Here is an 18,587-nt window from a genome sequence, read left to right as displayed (position 1 = left end):
CAAACACAACTCAGCCTTGACTTTCCAGGCTCTAGCAATCCTCCCACCTTGGCTTCCAGAGTAGCTGGGACCCTAGGCATTACGCTACCACACTCAGCCAATTTTTGTATTTTTGGTAGAGATGGGGTTTCTCCATGTTGCCCAGGCTAGTCTTGAACTCTTGACCTCAATCAATCTACCCACCTCAGCCTCCCAAAGTGCTGGGATTACAGGCATGAACCCCTGGGCCCAGCTTTGAGGGGTTTTTCCCAGTAAGATAGACTTGTCTGCTGCAGTCTGTTCTAATGTATTGTCCGAGAAGTACACATTATAAGCTGCTTCCTCTTGAGAACACCTCTATGGGGATCGTGGAGTGAATCCCAAGGGCAATATAACTTTTCCTTCATTGAATCTCTGTTTTTTATTCTTCTTCTGATTTTATGTTTTTATTTTTGTTTTTGGTTCTTGGCCAAGTCTGGTTGCTGTTGTTGTTGTGGTTGTTGGTGTTTGTCTGTATTTCATCTAATTTATGGTTTTAGCCATGACTTTTTCTGCCATCGAGGCCAGGGATTATTAGTAAATAATAAATCCTTAGGTAGTTTATAGAACACCTTGTGTGCACATGAGTCCAGTCTATACATGGCTGATAAGTTATTACCCGTTGGAACAAATAATGATTGGAAATCTGATTTTATGGTATGACTATTTGACAACCTTTTTCAATCTAGTGAGAACCCATTCTTGGTCAGGTAAGAGATGAAAGATCATCTAAATTGTTCCACTTTTTGGTTTGTTGCTTTGGCTTTTTGTGAGCTTAACCTAGTTAGGAAAAATTTTATGCCCACTGGAAAGGAGAAAATTTCTTTGAGATCTGTACTAGTAAATTTCATTTTTCTGTTTACTTTAGACCTTTGTCTGTAGTTATAGAATGGAAGCGGCAAGCTCTCTGTGTGTCTCTGTGTCAATAATTGAGAAAGGCATTTCCTTTTTATTGTGTGTGCATGAAATATTTCCTACCTCTGGATGGTATTAATATATTAAGTTATAAAACCTCTTAAATTAAAGAAGCTCTGTTCTGCTTGGGCAGTAGAGAACACTAAGAATCACATAAATTTAATGTTTCCAGAATTCTTACAAAATAAAGAAACTGAACTTCTAGTATTGAGTGTGTTAGCCTTTAAAAAACAAAAACAAAGCCTTTTACAGAAACTGCCAACTCAGAAGCATTTTTATATAAGCATCCAAGTTCATGTAATAAATGTGAATATCATTGGACAAATCAAAATGAATTTTCACGATTTTGCTTAAAAGAGCTTTACATCTTTTTCCTAATTTTATCAATGTGGAGTATAATAAAAAAATACTTTTTTAAATTGTATTTGCTGCTCACTAAGAAACTAGGAATCTGAAGTTCCTAGACTTTTTAACTGCTTTATTAGTTCAGATAAGCTACTATTCCTCTCATACATTTTTTTAATTGAGGAAAATATAAAATTATATGTTCAGTGAAATAGAATTATAATTCTCATAAGCATTTTATATCAAGAGTTATTATGTCCTATACTGTGCCAGTTAAAACTAATTTTCCAAGATCATTTTTTAAGTTTTAGACAAAAAAAACTAATACTAAATTGAGTTAATGGAAAATTCTTGAGTATCTACACAGTTTCTAAGTAAGCATAGTTTCAAGACACAGTATACACTCTTGTTTCTTATTTTTACACATTTTAAGAAATCTATGCCTCTGAGCTCTGTCAACAAATGTATTCATTTGTGCTACTTTAAAAGGTATAAAAGGGAGTGTGTAGCTGTAGAGGTTGCATGTACTCAGGCATTTTGTAGTTTGCCATAGTGCTTGTATATAATAGACAGTTAACATTTACCTACCTTCAATGTTTTTCTGATTAATAGGAGTTAGTTGCTTTGTTAATGCTGAGTTGTTGATGCTATACTAGAATAATACGGAAGAGAAGTACAAGTGCATAAGAAAATGAGATGTATGTGAGAGAGAGAGAGAGTTTTTTTCAAAAGAAAAGGAAAATGGTTTTGTTTTGAAGTAAAGTGTCTTATTTGAGAATTTGGAAGGAATTAATGAAAGACAAAACTTAAACGGATATAGAAAGTTGTAGAAGACTACAGAAAGTGAATGTTATTTGCTTTGGTTTTGAATACCTGCAAACAATGTCTAAAAGGAAGAAGTGTAAAAACAGCATTGTACCAGTACAAAAATAGATACACAGATCAATGGAACAGGACAGAAAACTCAGAAATAAGCCACACACCTACAACCAACTGATCTTCAACAAAGTTGACAAAAATAAACAATGAGGAAAAGACGTCCTAGCCAATAAATGATATTGGAAAAACTAGCTAGCCATATCCAGAAGAATGAAACTGGACTCCTACCTGTCACTGAACACAAAAATTAACTCGAGATAGATTAAAGACTTAAGTTTAAGACCTGAAATTATAAAAAAATTCCTAGAAGAAACCCTAGGAAAAATTCTTCTGGACATTGGCCTGGGCAAAGAATTTACGACTAAGACAACCAATGCGAATGCAACAAAATTTAAAATAGGCAAATAGGACTTAATCAAACTAAAGAGCTTCTGCCAGCAAAATAAACAATCAACAGAATAAACAGACAACCTACAGAATGGGAGAAAATATTTGCAAGCTATGCCTCTGATACAGAATTAATATTAAGAATCTATAAAAAATATCAACAAGAAAAAAAACAACCCCATTATAAAGTAGACAAACAAAATTAACAGACACTTCTCAAAAGAAGACATACACAAGGCCAACAAACATGAAAAAATGCTCAACATCACTGATCATCAGAAAAATGCAAATTAAAACCACAATGAGATACCATCTCACCAGTCAGAATGGCTATTATTAAAAAGTCAAAAAATAACAGATGTTGGCAAAGATGAAGAGAAAAGGAAACACACTTATACACTGTTGGTAGGAATATAAATTAGTTCAGCCACTGTGGTATGGAGATTTCTCAAAGAACTAAAAACGGAACCATCATTGACCCCAGCAATCCCACTACTGGGTATCTACCCAAAGGAAAAGAAATCATTTTATCAAAAAGACATCTGTACTCATATGCTTATCACAGCCCTATTCACAATATCAAAATCATGTCCATCAACAGTGGATTGGATAAATAAAATGTGGTATATATGCACCATACATATGCATACATATACACAGCCATTTAAAAAAAGAATGAAATCATGTCCTTTGCAACAACATGAATGAAGCTGAACGTCATTATCCTAAGTGAAATAACGCAGAAATGGAAAATCAAATACCAAATGTTTTCGCTTATAAGTGAGAGCTCAACATTGGGTACACATGGACATGACGATGGAAATAATAGACACAGGAGAATCCAAAATGGGGAGAGGAAGGAGAGAGGTTAGGGTTGAAAAACTACCTGTTGGGTATCATGTTCACTATTTGGGCAATGAGTTCACTAGAGGACCAAATGCCACCATTACACAATACACCCATGTGACAAATCTGCACGTGTACATGCTGAATCTATAGTTTTAAAAAATTAAATTAAAAAGAAGAAATGCATATGGAAAAAGAAAATCAGCAAAGTGTGCTTAGTTTGATGCACTAACTCCAAATATAATGCTTTAGTGAAAGGTTAAGAATTAGGTTTCTCACTCTGAAAATGAAAAATTATTCTTAGAATAATTAGTTGGCTCTTAATAAGAGATAGTAAAAAAGTATTATTCATGTTTTCTGTTATCTGCCCAGGTAACAGGATTCTGTATCTCACCAAAATAACTTTATCTACTTTGTGCTGAATTTTTATAGCCTTAACTATTTTTTACAAACAGAATCAGCAAACTTAGAAGACAGACAATAGAAATTACTCAATCTGAAGCAGTAAGAGAATAAAAGATTGGGAAGAAAAGTAAACAAAGTCTCAAGAACTTGTAGAACAATATCAAATTGTATAAATATGTGTAACTGGAGACACAGAGGTGACCAGATAGAAGTTAATTCTCTCAGTACCACATGGCTCTAGATTTGTTGACTATACTAAAAAGAGGCCTATATATGCAAATTCGCATATCTTGCTGCATCAGTATAAATGAAAAGGGACAAAGCACAGTGTAACTAACCTTTCATGTGATCAAGAATAATCTTCAGGTATTATTTATAATTGGGAGAAAGGAGAATTGTTAAGAAAAATTATCCAAAACTTGAAAATAAAGCAAAAGAATGACAGCTAATCTTTTTACTGTCATACCATAGCATTCTCTAATAGGGCCACCCAAAACCTATTTATTTTCTGCAAGAATGTATTTGTGCTTGACTTACTATTTGCCATTGATTATAACCCACGTGCAGTTACATGCTAACTTACAGATTTATATTCAGCAGAAACATGAATGATTTGTTTGATGCATGTTCATTTTGTACTTATATAAGTTATATTTTTCATCTTTTGAAATATATAATTTTTTGAAAGATGAAATGCCTGAAATTCAATTTTTGAAAAGTCAAATGACCACATATGAAGCTTGGATTATAAGCAGAAATTGACACCAACTTCTCCAAGGAGTAATTTTTTATGTTTCTTTTTAGGGGATGAACTATATAGCCTTAGACAATTTCATGTAGCAGCTGATTTCATGAGGCAAACAAAGCCAAATGTATAGGATTAAATGCTGCTTTATAAATCATTAAAACCATCCTAAAATCAATTCAAAAATTGACCAGAAGCCATTGCACTTTGCTCCAAAGAGAAATAACATGCTGAGTAAGCAACACAAATGCTACTCACTCTTTTCCAAACTGAAGTGACCTGCTGGGTCAGCACGGTGCCAGCTAAAACTCTAGCCAACAAAGGCAGTAAAAGTCAAAGAAAGCAAAAGCTACTGAAGAGAAGCCAAAATATTGGAGATTTCATTGAGTGTCGTGTTAGTAACGGTATCAGTATTCAGTTCTGGGAAAAGCAAAATGGTGGAATAAGATTATAGACACAATGGTATAAGATCATATACAAAAAACTATGTTAAAATACATGCTAGGAAGTGATCTCAAGACTAGGGGAGATGCCATAAATTCCTATAAGATAAGAAAATCAGGTTTTTCATCTCATCTGATATTGATCAAGAGACCTAAACTCTAATCAGTTATAGATTTTGACTTCAAAGAACAGCAACAGCCCTGGCAACAGAAGCAGCAGCATCTTCCCATGGAAGATTTAGCCTCTGTGCACTACTCATTCCAAATCATTTCCTGATTCACCAGAACCAGCTCTTTTATGCTCATGTAAACACACTAAGGTCCTGATGTAATGTTATCCTTGGAACCCATGCCCTGTGATGCTAGTGTCAATTATATTTTACAAAAAATAACCTTCTGGTATCTCCAAAACCTAAACCGGCTCGGCTGGGTTTAATAAACATGTTCAATCATTCCTTTTCTCCCGACCCCACAACAAAAACAAAACCAAAACAAGAAAAATTCCAGAATATGCCCTGTAATAATGGGAGAAGCATTGCTGATTGAACATGAGCTACATACACAGAAAGTCATCTGAGAAAATGGAACACAAATACTCTCCTAAAATCCAATTTTAAAAACATTGTTTATTTGCCTTTCCAATTGGGCCTGAGAGTACTACTTCTAGAGGCTTGTGCCAGCAATGCAACAACAGCATTGAAATGAAAAAGAAGTGGAAAGAGGGTAACATTTCAAGTCAGATTTTTTTCTTACAGAGCACATGGAATCTGGGAGAAAACCGAAAGATGTAAAGAAAGAAATATAGCATTAATTACAGGGCATAGCTTTGTATAGCTTGAAATACAATTTTGTGATTTTTTTGTTTGAGTGTTTTGTTTTGTTTTTATAAGCCTGCTACACTGTGAGCTCTGTGGGGATACTATTCTTATATCCCCAACTTCCAGCACTTGTAGTACCTGGAATACAGAAGGCACTTGCTGAAAACATGATAAAATTAACTAACTCATGTACTATTTAAAAGTATAGTAATGATTACCCCCACTATAAATCATGGTATCATTATATACCATGATTACCATTATAAATTGGATTTCAGATAAGGCTAGATATGAAGAAGTGTTGCAGGCTAGAGCTTCTCAAACTTTAAGGTTCTAATGTTCATATAAATCACAAATCATCTGCATATCATGTTACAATGAAGATTCTGACTCAGTAGTCTAGGTTGGACACAAATTCATAGGTGATGCTAATACTGCTGGTTCATGGACCACATTTTGAGAACCAAGATTCTGGGCAACCCAATGCTTTGTGACAACAGAGGAGACTCCAGAGCAGGGAGATGATGTGTAGAAGTCTGGGGGGCAAATGACTAGCAAGGAAGGAGGAAAGCTTGGGCCACGCAGGCATCAGTGGGGCGCAGGGTGATTAACCATTCGAGGAGCATGTCCATGGCCCCTTTCCCTTTTCACTCTAGAAAGTGAAAGCCTTTGTTTCTGTTAAAAAAAAAAAAAAATCCAAGAATCAGTGAGCAAGTGGGAGAAATATGTAGGGAACAGGGCTTTCTTCTTACCCTTGATGTCATGTTATAGCCATCCTCATGGCTTTATGAGGCTGGATGAGATATCTCCCTTCTGGCACCTTCTTGAGGATCCTCATGTCCTGGAGGAGAGACTTTGGCTACAACCACAGGAGACCAACTCCCCAAGAACTCAGGAGTTTGAAAGAGATTGTTCAAGCATTACAGATTGAGGCATCACAGATCGCACCAACTGGCTGCCCCTTTCCCTCTCCCTCATTCTACCCAGTCCTTAAGGCTAATCCCTCCCTCTCTGCTCCAAGACTTGCAAACACTGAAGACACAAAGATGGTTCCCACCTCGCCTGCCCCCTCCCCTGTGCCTGGGTTCATCATTCTTCACACAGCCGTCATACCAACGAAGCACAAGATGCTCTCAAATAGATTGCCCCTGTTTGAAAAGATTGTTTCAGGGTCAGAGTGACTGAATCTATTCAAGTAGGCTACTGGCCCAGAGGTTAGGTAAATCTCTCATTTTAGCCCCTAAAATTATCTTTTGAGCTCACATTTACACAAACACAAAAAACTTAAAGACCGGAGTTCAACGTATGGGCTGGGGACAGGGAGGGTCCAGTGAGGCACGCAGAAATTGTGGCTATGTCCGGTTTCTCACTCTCCACCAGAGATGTGATGTTTAATTGCTTCATATCTCCCCTTTTCCTGCAGTAACTCAGATTGTCAGCGACAGCCCCGGGGCTTGGGCCACAAGCCTGAGGCGCCAATCAAGAGGTAGGTAGAAAGATGGGAAGGGAAAGCAGGGTGTGCTTGCCACTGAGCTGCCACCCTCAGGGCAACCTCGAGGCACAGCAGCTCCAGGGAGCATTATAAACATGGAATGCAATGTAAAAGGTGTCCCTGGGGCTCTACAGTCTGGGAAGGGATCTTTGAGAGAAGAGGACCTGCAGGAGAGGAGTGCAGGAGGCAGAGTGCAGGAAGGTCAAAAAGGGCAAGTGGATTCCAGCTCAGTTTTTTTGTTTTGTTTTTTTTTGTTGTTGAGACAGAGCCTCACTTTGTCGCCCAGGCTGGAGTGCAGTGGCCGGATCTCAGCTCACTGCAAGCTCCGCCTCCCGGGTTCACGCCATTCTCCTGCCTCAGCCTCCCAAGTAGCTGGGACTACAGGCGCCCGCCACCTCGCCCGGCTAGGTTTTTGTATTTTTTAGTAGAGATGGGGTTTCACCATGTTAGCCAGGATGGTCTCGATCTCCTGACCTCGTGATCCGCCCATCTCGGCCTCCCAAAGTGCTGGGATTACAGGCTTGAGCCACCGCGCCCGGCCTTTCCAGCTCAGTTTGATCTAGAATGTTTATCTTTAAGGCTGGGTGCAGTGGCTCAGGCCTGTAATCCCAGCACTTTGGGAGGCTGAGGCGGGCAGATCACTGGAGGTCAGGAGTTCAAGACCAGCCTGGCCAACATGATGAAACCCCGTCTCTACCAAAAATACAAAAATTAGCCGGCTGTAGTGGCGCATGCCTGTAATCCCTGCTACTCTGGAGGCTGAGGCAGGAGAATCGCTTGAACCTGAGAGGTGGAGGTTGCCGGGAGCCGAGATCGTGACACTGCTCTCCAGACTGGGCGTCAGAGTGAGACTCCATCTTAAAAAAAAGAAAGAAAAGAATGTTTATCTTTAAAACTATGTGGGTATGTAGACAATGACAATGATGACGAAAACATATATTGCCTCAGGAAAATATCGATGCTGTCATTAACTGCTAGAGAACAAATGAGGTTATCTGCCTGGCTCTGTAAAAACAACTTAAATGATTGTCTCATGTTGTAAGCTTCTAAGCATTTCCCCAATTATTGTGCTTTATAATAAGGAGTATTCATAACGTTAAATGAGTCAAGTTACCTTGATGGGAGTCTTATTTTATTACAACAATAACCTATAGAATGTGTAGTTGGTGTGCCGCTTTTAAAAAAAAAAAAATTAATTGGGAGGCCATTAGGCTGAGACAGCTCCAATGCCTCGGGTTCTTATAGGAGCAAACCAAACCCCAATGTAAACAGTAAAACAACACTTAGGCTGAACTAACCAGAAACTGACAACTAACCGCCAACTAGAGACTTTCCACTTTCACCAATAAATGTATTTTCTTTTGTCTTGTAAAAGTTTTCTCTCTTGCCCACCTCCACCTGCCCAATGGAGCACTGAAATGTTCGTGATCTGGCACTGCTTGGTTCATAAGTCACTGAATGCTCAAATAAACCTGTTAAGATTTTAATGTGCCTAAGTTTATTTTTTAACGTCCCCATACCGGAACTTAACCAATCCAGAGGAAAAAATATTTTAAGCATCAACAAGAAATGCATGACAAGATGGATGCATAATTACCAAAGAGAAAAACTATGAGTGATAGCTGAGTTTTGAAAGAAACAAAAGACCAATCATGACTGACTAGTGTAATCTCAAGAAAAATTAGCAATATTAAATGCATGCTCAGTGCCATTGTGCTTTGTCTCTTTTAATCCTCAACAATCCTCTAAGTTTGGTCCAATTATTTTCTATATTTTATCCCTAAGTAAAGCATAAACAGGATAAATAACTTGTTCAAGGCCATCCAACTTGGAAGGGAAGAAGTGGAATTCAAATTTGAGCTTTGTCTGCAGAGCCCAAGCTTTTGCCACTAAGACATAGACTCCCTAGCACCAGCAAGCAACATTTATTCCTCAATACCTTATGCTAAGCTGAGTGTTTCATATCCATTATCTAAACTATTAACATAAATAAATGGTCATGCTCAGTTCTACTCCAGCCAGTCTGAAAAAAAAACAACAACATCAAGAAGCCTAGAAAATGGGAGTCCAAAGAGGAAGGATTTCTTAAGGTTTACTCAGGATTGTCCAGAGGATACAGCACTCTGGCCAAATGGTGTGAGCAGTCCAAACCGCTTGGTCTTAGAGAGGGATGTTTCAGATCAAGGCCATTCAACCAACTCCTCTTGCTCTGATACCATAATTACCAAGTTTCCTGGTCATGGTCTTATTTCTTTTTGTGTTTGTTTATTTGTTTTTGTTTGTTTTGAGATGGAGTTTCATTCTTGTTGCCCAGGCTAGAGTGCAAACTAAAACCTCTGCCTCCCAGGTTCAAGCAATTCTCCTGCCTCAGCCTCCCAAGTAGCTGGAATTAAGGCACTCGCCACACGTCCAGCTAATGTTTTGTGTTTTTAGTAGAGACAGGGTTTTACCACGTTGGTCAAGCCGGTCTTGAACTCCTGACCTAGGTGATCCACCTGCCTTGGCCTCCCAAAGTGCTGGGATTACAAGAGTAAGCCACCGCGCCCAGCCCATGGTCTTAATTTTTATGTTTCCTTTTATTTCCCTACAAGAAGGGAATGAAGGAACCACTGGCATCACTTCATAGCTTTCTCAGAATAAATTAATAAATTGGCATCTGGCTTATACATCAATGTTTTGTGAATTGGAATAAATCAAGTCTGTTCATATGACTAAGCTGTCAAAGTTGAGTTATTCGACCTAAAACGTGGTAACCACACCAAAGTATTGCCATCCTGAGACTCTTTTGGGAAGGTGGCTGACCTCCTCATATCTCTAGGTGATACACAATAGCTATGTATTGTGTATATGTGTGTTCATTTTTTTCATGCATTGTTTTTCCAAGCCAACACAATTTTTAAAACTTGGGAAGCACATCTTTTGACTATGGGCTAGATGCCATTAATTCTAAAGCACACAATTCAACAAAAAGATAAAGAAAAAGGTGGAAAAGGAGGAGAAATAACCACTGATTAATTACCAATGGGAGTGCTATTTGGGAAAAACGACCCTGAACAAAAATTACTTGTTTTCAACTGAAGATGTTGAATAGAAATACAAACCAAAGTGATAGAAAATCAACTAAATAAAGGCCTTAGAGAAAGTCAGAAGTTCTTTGCTCTATTCCTAATTTCCAGAAAATGCTTTTACAAATGGTCAGGCAACTGAGCATCTGAGATCTAATTGTGTCACGTCAAACAAACTAGTTTGATGTTCTCCTTTTAGAAGAGCAGATGGAGTAGTCAAAAGACTATGAGAAACCCCTTAAGAAAGATGTGACAGTCTGAGGGACAGACTTAAATTAATGTTTAAAAAAATATAAATGCTTTGATGAATTAGAAAGGATTTTTCAACCCAGATCTAAATGAGATTTTCCTCATTCTTTAAACAATGCCAAAGTAACTTTCTGGTTTTAAAGAAGAAAAAAGTACAAAAATTTAAGAATTTAAACAAAAATTAATTCCAAGAAAGAGTTCCTTAAGAATGCACCATCAAGGAAAACATTCTAAATCATTTTCTTCTACTGAAAAGTTCTTAAGAATATAGAGAAGTGCAAAGAATGATATTATAAACACATATATGTCTACTATACAGTTTTAATAAATGCTAACATTTTGTGATACTTTTTTGAGAGAAATAAAACCTTCCACATATACTTAACATTCCTTCTATTTCCCATACTAGTCCAATTCTCCTTCCTTTCTCCCCAGAAAAAAAGCATTGAGTTTTGGCATACACTGTATCTACTATATATGTGTGTAGTATAAAAATATGTAGTATTATACACACATAGTATATATGTGAAGTATATGTAGTATTAAAATACAGATTGAGAACAACCAAAACTTTCATATCTCATGCAACTCATGTATCTCATATATCTTTTTAAATATATTCTTAAAATTGCTTCTAACAATGAGATATTTTAAAGGAAACTTTTTGGAGACAGTTGGTATGACTAAAAACCAGTGACCATTTCTACTTGGAAAATAATTAGAATCTAAATGAAATTTAGAGCAAGGAATTTATTATAGTGAATTCTGAAATCTATTTTATAAATTTTGAGAAGATACTATGAATGGGAAAGAATTTCTAAGGTGGTGAGGTGATTAAAAATGCTACCAAGAAGCTCACATTTCGTAAACTTAAAAGTAGAGATGAAACAAGTCCAAAATAGATGTCAAAGGTGAACCCAGATACTGTAAAAGACTGTGATGGTTCATTGAATTCTCTTCCATCCATGTGAAGCTACTCTCTGGCAATAACTTACACAGGTTCAGAAATTACATTAACTCTTCAAACCTCCAGAGTACTGTTTAGTAAGTTATTACCTGATGTACTAAATTTTCTTAGCACCTAAATTATTCTCAGAACTTCATTTATTCCCTGGGCTCAGGTTATGGCTTCCAGAAACCATAGAGTCTCCTGATCACTCAAGAGTTCCTGTGACACCCAATAGTGCTTATCAACTTATTGACAAATAATTTAGGCCACCTGGAAAATCCAACTAAACAAGTGAAAGTCACTCTTAGGCCGCCACGTTCACTTGCTTAAAGATAACAGAGTGGAGAAGGGTCAATCTAAAATATTCAGATCTATTAAAGATAGAAACTATTGACCATGTGGCCAGTCCAAATGGCCATTATGATTGGCAAGCAAAGCCAATTCAATAAAGAATGATTCACTTATTGGTTTTATGTAGTCAGAGTTTTAGCAAGTAATAAGTGCTCTATAAGTCTGGCTCTTGGTCAGACTTCTTGGGGTTATTAACAGTCCCTAGGTAATTTTATTAAAAAGAGAGGTATTGATCCTAGTATTCCAGCCAAATTCTAATTTATGGATTTATAGTCTAACTTTCCCAAATTCCCTCGGATTAAGTGGCCTACTCCCAAAGGACAACCACTCTGAGCTAATATGCTTCTCCCACCCACAAGCTTCCCTTGCAGGAAAGCTCCCCAAAATAAACTCTCTCTGGTCTAACTCAACAACACAGAAGTCTTCGTGGGTTTGAATAAGCCTCTTCAACTATCATACACTCAACAATGTAAAATCATATTTTAATCTTTTTTAGTAAGAGATGTGTCTTTAGTTAGTCCATTGCAGGATCAAATGAACAGAACATTGACAGATGTTCATTTACAGCTGTCTAATTTCTCTATAGATTTTCCAGTTGTGATAGAGAGAAGCAGAAGTATAGGGAGCAAAGCTGTTGAGTTTCAACTCCTTCTGGAAGAAGAGGTAATAAATAATTAGCCTTGCTGTTACTCCCCTTGGAAACAGACATTAGCCTTACTGGTCCAGAAGTGGAGGTTAGAAAACACCAAACAATTTCATTATTTTACCTAACTCAGAAATATGATCTTTACTTTTTTCCTAAGAACATCGAGGGTAGATACTCTTTACGGGGGTGCAGACCAACATGACATCAAGTGGCTGGGCCAATAAGGTAAATACGTGTAGTGGACCACCAGTCCCCATTAAAACTTGGAATGAGAAGCCATGAACTAGATAATTTTTCAGTCATCCTCGGTCTTACAAGTGTGTAATAGGAAACTAAATAGTTGGATATTTGTTTGATTCCATTTGAAAAATCAGTTGATTCAGGGAGGAAAAATGAGTTGAGGCTATGGGTTGACATCACATAGGCATTAATAGGTTGACAGGGTTTTGGTTTTTCATATGCTTGTTTTGGTGTCAGCGCATAGCTCAAGAGATCTATGAAATCTAGGGGAAGATTTATTTGGTAATAGGGTTAGAGGCATTATTGTCATGGAAAACAATATAAATGACCATAGCTCAGAATGCATTAATGCCATTTCTACGCATTTAAATTACAGCATATTGGGCTGCGAAAAAATAAGTGCATCTAGTAAACATATAAACAGGTATTTAGGGTCTAAATAATAATCTTTTCTAACCAATTCTGACACTCATTAGCACCTTTGAATATAATTTTATGCAATTTAATTTTTTATTTATAAAACTGTTTCCAGGTGTGATTATTATTCAGCCATCACAAGATATATTTTTAAAAACAAAAAAATGACAGCATTCACTTCAAAATTTATGTATGCTGATAGAATATTCTAATTATACAACAAAGTAATTGTGTTCATGTAATTTTTTTGATATTAGTTTACACTGCAGATGTTTGCAAAGGTAAAATAAATTAAAACTCCAAAGCTAATGGAAAAACTCCAGGTATTTTCCATTAGTACTATTCCCTATTTTCTTATAGATTATAACTATGTAGCTTAAGGTGATGTTCGTTCCTTCTTCAAGTCTTTTTCTTAATCTGCCTAACCAGACACCCCAAGCACAAGGAGAAACATCATCTTTGCAGGAGTATTGTTACCAGAGCCAACTATGACAGCAGAGTATGAAAGAGTTATTTCAAAAATAGACTCCTAAAGTTGAGAAACTCATGAAAATTGAAGACAGGCTTCATTTATTTGTGATTCTGGCAACAAAAGTACAACAAATTACCCCCAGTACTAAAGAACCCCAGAAAGGTATTGCACTTTAGGTAGAAATACCATTGCAATCATTCATTCATTCATTGAATGAATTTATTGAGCACCTACTAGATGACAGGTAATGTACTGCGGTGGTAAGGATCCAAGAATGAACAGGATGGGTCTTTGCTCTCGTCTAGTGGGTAGACAGATACACAAGAAATTTGCTTGTGGTGATTAAGATTGCATGTCGAAGATGACCTTCTCCTGGGAATGATGGTTATTCAGGAAAAACATTAGTCAGGCCTGCCTCAGAGGAAGACGGTCATGTTTAAGAATGACAAAGGGCAAAAAGTCTAGTTTCAGGGCTCCTGTGCAGCAGCCTGACAGCATTAGAGAGTGCCAGCAGAAACTCTGTGGTTTCCAGCTTAAACGTTACCCCCTACCCCGTGCATTATGAATGCCCGAAGACAATGCCATCTATAGGACACTGCCTGACTGTGGAGCATGGTGACATTTTCTGCCTGCTGCATTGTTTATTTTCCCTTTCTCATAATTAAACCTTTTTCTAATCCTATAAGGTAATAATATTTGCAAATGGAGAACACCTGGCTATCCAATATGATGAATTTTCCAGGCTTCTGGGGAAAGAGTTGTTCAAGCCAAAAGAAATCTCACACACCCCCAGAAGTAACTCGAGCCCTTCATAATATGAATACATGGCTGCAGAGGTTAAATGTGTATTTAAAGCAGAGAAACCATGAATATTGCGTCTCCGTATGTATGTGTGTGCATGTGTGTGTGTGTACGTGTAATCATCGAATTCTAAGCTTGTAGGGTGTGCTTTATATCTATATCATATGTTATCCAGATACCAGTTGTATATTATAAACTGCATATGCAATACCATATGGACACCATAAAATATCACATGTGTTGTCAAGATAATTTTATATTTAGTGCATGATTAAAATGTCCTATATTATATACCTATCTTTTCTGTGTGTACATAGATTTGTCTAACAAATTGCCTTCATTACCAAATTCAGATATAAATCAAAGTTAAAGTCGCTTTACTTAAATTTAATAAAAAGCAATATGGAAACGTGAATACAGTTTGTTTTTTCTTCACTAGATTTTTCTGCCATGCAGCATTTAACACTGGTGCAGCTGTCAATACCCATTCATCTGCTATCGGGCAGCTTTTTCCTTTCACTCACTGTGACATTTTTAAAGTGGCAAAAAAAAAAAAAAAAAAAAAAAAAAGCTTAAAACAGCATATTTGTCACTTTTTTCTTTCTGGTGACCTTTTAAGCACTAGGGAAAATTACTCTATATGTACTAAACCCTTTAATCATTACATGTACATTTCACAATAGTCCTTTATACAGGGGTATGATTTAATTAAATTTAAGGAATTTACATTGTACATGCTGCTGTTCATTTAATTATTCAAAAATTTAAACACAAGAAAACCTCATCGCTTTTAGCTATGGCAACCATGTAATGCAACTGTAATTTATATTAAGACTCATTTTTATAAGTGGAATTTCAGAAATAACTTGTGCATACCCTCAGCTTCCAGCTTCTAAATTCTGATAAATAGCTACATGAAATATACTTATTCAGTAAGTAAAAAATATGTGTTGCTAGTGAGGCATGACAAGGAAGGTTTTGAGAGGGGAGATGTAAGAATGAGTCTCAACTCTATTTTGGATCACTGTGTGACCTTGAGGGAGTTGCTGAATATCTCTGATTTGCACCCGGAATCTCATCATGTGTGAAATGAGATACTGATAGCCACCTCTCTCCAGCATAGTGTGATTGTGAGGAACAAATTAGCAAATATTTGTATATGTGGCCTGAATCTACAAAAAAATGAAGAGGAATATGATTTTTAGTTCAAAACCACGAATATTCTGTTTTCTAGAAATGGTGGAGAAATTAACAATTCTTATAACATGCCAGAAAGAAATCAAATATTTAAAACAAACTAAAATGACAACATTAGCAACATATTATTTAGTTACTGTCCTTTCTAAAACTAGAAACGGAAATACTGCTGCACCTGCTATAGAATGGCTTTAAACATTGCAAAAGGTAATAATTCTGGATTGCCTCTTTAGTCTCAGTTTTAGTCTCATTACTTTGATATAATTGGCATATCTTTAAAAATGACCAGGTCTTTTTCCTCCTACCCTCTAAACTCTGTGGCCTGGCATAGTAGAAAGTGGATGAAGTTTACAACAGCAGCCCTAGAACAGAGTGATCTTCGCCATTTACAAGCTGGTCACCAGGAGTAACTTAGCTTCACAAAGCATCAGCTTTCTCATCTCTACAAAACGGAACATCATCTCTACCATAGAAGTTTTGTTGTGGGTCATAAATTGTGTACCAGCAATATGCTGGTACACAATAAGATCCTGATGAATGGTATTTATTACTGCTGTTCTGGCAAGAAATCTCTTGGCACCCTTTACAATAAAAGCGACTCAGTGACTTTATGGATTCTGTCGTGCAGTAAGCATCCAGGCAGAGGTCAAGATGTAGATGGTCCTCTTCTTCCAAGAAGTCCTCTTGGAGCCCTCCTCATTTGTCTTTGACATGCTGGGAAAGCAAGGGCCTATCATGTCCATAGGTAAAATGAAGTTACATTCCAAGCCCTCCCCTTAAGGCGAAGGATCATAGTGTCTTTCTTTCCTCGCCTCCCCAGTCATCTCATATAGACAAATTCGGGGTGGGGAATGGGCTCAGGTGGTGCCTAGTGGTCATAGGCCCGTTCTAATAGAGTACACTAAGCATCGTAATAAAGATGACTACACAGATCATTTGAAACCATTCAAATCGGAGGTTTGGAATAGGAAGTTGGATCGAGTCAGAAAGAATGAATGAAATTCTCCAGGCTGGCAGGAGGGAGGAGAAAGATTCCTCAAACAAAGACAACAGCATGCTGAAACCTAGACAAATGAAATGGCACGGCTGGTCTGGTCACTGTGGCTGGCGTACGGCTTGAGGACAGATGAAGATCAACAGTGATTGTCACATGTGCCATTCTGAGAAGTCTGGGTTTCATCCTCTATTCAGCTAGGACCCAGTGATGTTTTCAGTGAGGAGATGACACTCCCTGATTTGTGTTTTAGGAAGATCACTTTAACATTTATGTGGAGAATGGTCTAGGGTGATAAAAGACCGCACGATGATGGATTGTACAATGAGGGTAGGCTTTGGAATAGTCAAGCAAGAAAAAGTATGATCCTGAACTAAGGTAGCATTGGTATAAACAGGAGGAGAAATTAGGAAATGGAACCAACCAAACTTAAATGAATACCCTGAGGAGTAAGAAGGAGAGAGAGGTTGAGGATATCCTGGATAGTTTGAGCAGATAGGAAACCAATTAAATATAATAACGTTATATGTATTTCAAAAGGAAAATATTCAAACACAATTACATCCAAAGACATAAGGAAGCAGTCACATGCTTGCACTTATTTGTAATAAATGTTTGCATTTAAGAAACATTTTTAAATTTATATTTGACATTTTTAAACAAAGAGTAAATAACCATATTCCTATTACTTAAAATCACCTTGAATGTGTGACAGCTACCAATGCTGGGTCATCTTATTGGCAATGATATGCTTTTCCAAACTGGGGGTTAACCCTTAACTTGATGTCATGCTCAATAATGTTCTCAACAAAGTGTCAGATAGTTTCCCTTCAGTTTACAAGGCAGCTGCATCTTAGAAAATGTCATATATGTTTAGGCGGTACAAGCTTACTTCATGTCCATATGTAAAATGAAGTTAGATTCCTAGCTTAGAAAATTGTAAGTGGCTCTTTACACCTACGTGAATGGCTGGGGGGAACATTTGAAGTTGTACAGAACACAGGACATTTCTTTACCTGTCCTGTGCTCCACAAGGTCCTTAGCATTCCTGCCTTCTCACAGGCTGTTGTTAATAGCCAAACCATTGTGAAACCTAAATCACTGGGATGATTAAACACCTTCCCAGTGAAATTCCAAAACATTCCTAGGGAATGGTATCACTCTGACCCCACTGAAAACTAGAGTGCTTAGGGAAAGTTCCAGAGAAAACACCACAGTTTCCTCTTTTCATAGCAGCCGGGGAGACCATTTTAGCTCTGGGGGGAAAAAAAAATCAACTCTTTAAAAAGAACTTTGATCCTGCTAGTTGAGAAATCTTCTTTGGTATGACTTAAACTGTACAAGACACACTGATGGCCAATCAAAAAAGATGAGAAGGAAAAAGACAGTATCACATCCATGGTTTCATTTTTAAAGTGTCATTTCTATCTCTGAGAGCTTGTGTGACCTTAGGCAATTCATGAACTGTAACAGGCATTTCTTCGTGCCCTGAGTGTCCAGGGTAGAGCTGGGAACAAGATACAGCGAATGGCTCTATCCTTTACTTAATGGGTGGGCCTCGCCCGCTGGTTTGTTGGATCCAGTATTGCTCTGGAGCCAGCTTTCACCAGCTTTTGAGAGCCAATCTAAATCTTCAGGAATTTTGTGAGCCAACTGACAATATGTTGGAAGCTTAAAATTGGCCATAGCGATAATATTTAAACCATGGAAATTGGCAAACACTAAAAATCAGGGCTCTCCCCACTCCCCAGAGCCAGTTGTTAAACATTTACCAGTATACCACTGGTTGAAGCTCTCCCCCATCCTGTAAGAAAGGTAGAGGTTGTCACCAGGGAGGCATTTTACAAATGCCCATAATCCTCTATGTTCTGTCAGCCTCATAGGCTGCTCATTATACCCTCATGCTTGGTAAT

At 37.4% G+C, this 18,587-nt stretch overlaps 1 long non-coding RNA gene across 1 annotated transcript; it reads right to left on the bottom strand.

Annotated features, from left to right (window-relative positions):
- Positions 1–1,595: 1,595 nt before the first annotated feature.
- On the bottom strand, positions 1,596–6,792 carry LOC140712841 (uncharacterized). The gene is made up of 2 exons (XR_012094648.1): positions 6,554–6,792; positions 1,596–6,476 (listed from the first exon to the last, which is right to left on the bottom strand). It is a non-coding gene; the product is annotated as an uncharacterized lncRNA (long non-coding RNA).
- Between the last annotated feature and the right edge of the window lie 11,795 nt (positions 6,793–18,587).

The sequence above is a fragment of the Chlorocebus sabaeus genome, chromosome 11 (assembly GCF_047675955.1).
Source record: "Chlorocebus sabaeus isolate Y175 chromosome 11, mChlSab1.0.hap1, whole genome shotgun sequence".
NCBI lineage: Eukaryota > Metazoa > Chordata > Mammalia > Primates > Cercopithecidae > Chlorocebus > Chlorocebus sabaeus.
Note: the sequence above shows the minus strand (reverse complement) of the source record. Positions and strands in the feature narration are given on the sequence as shown.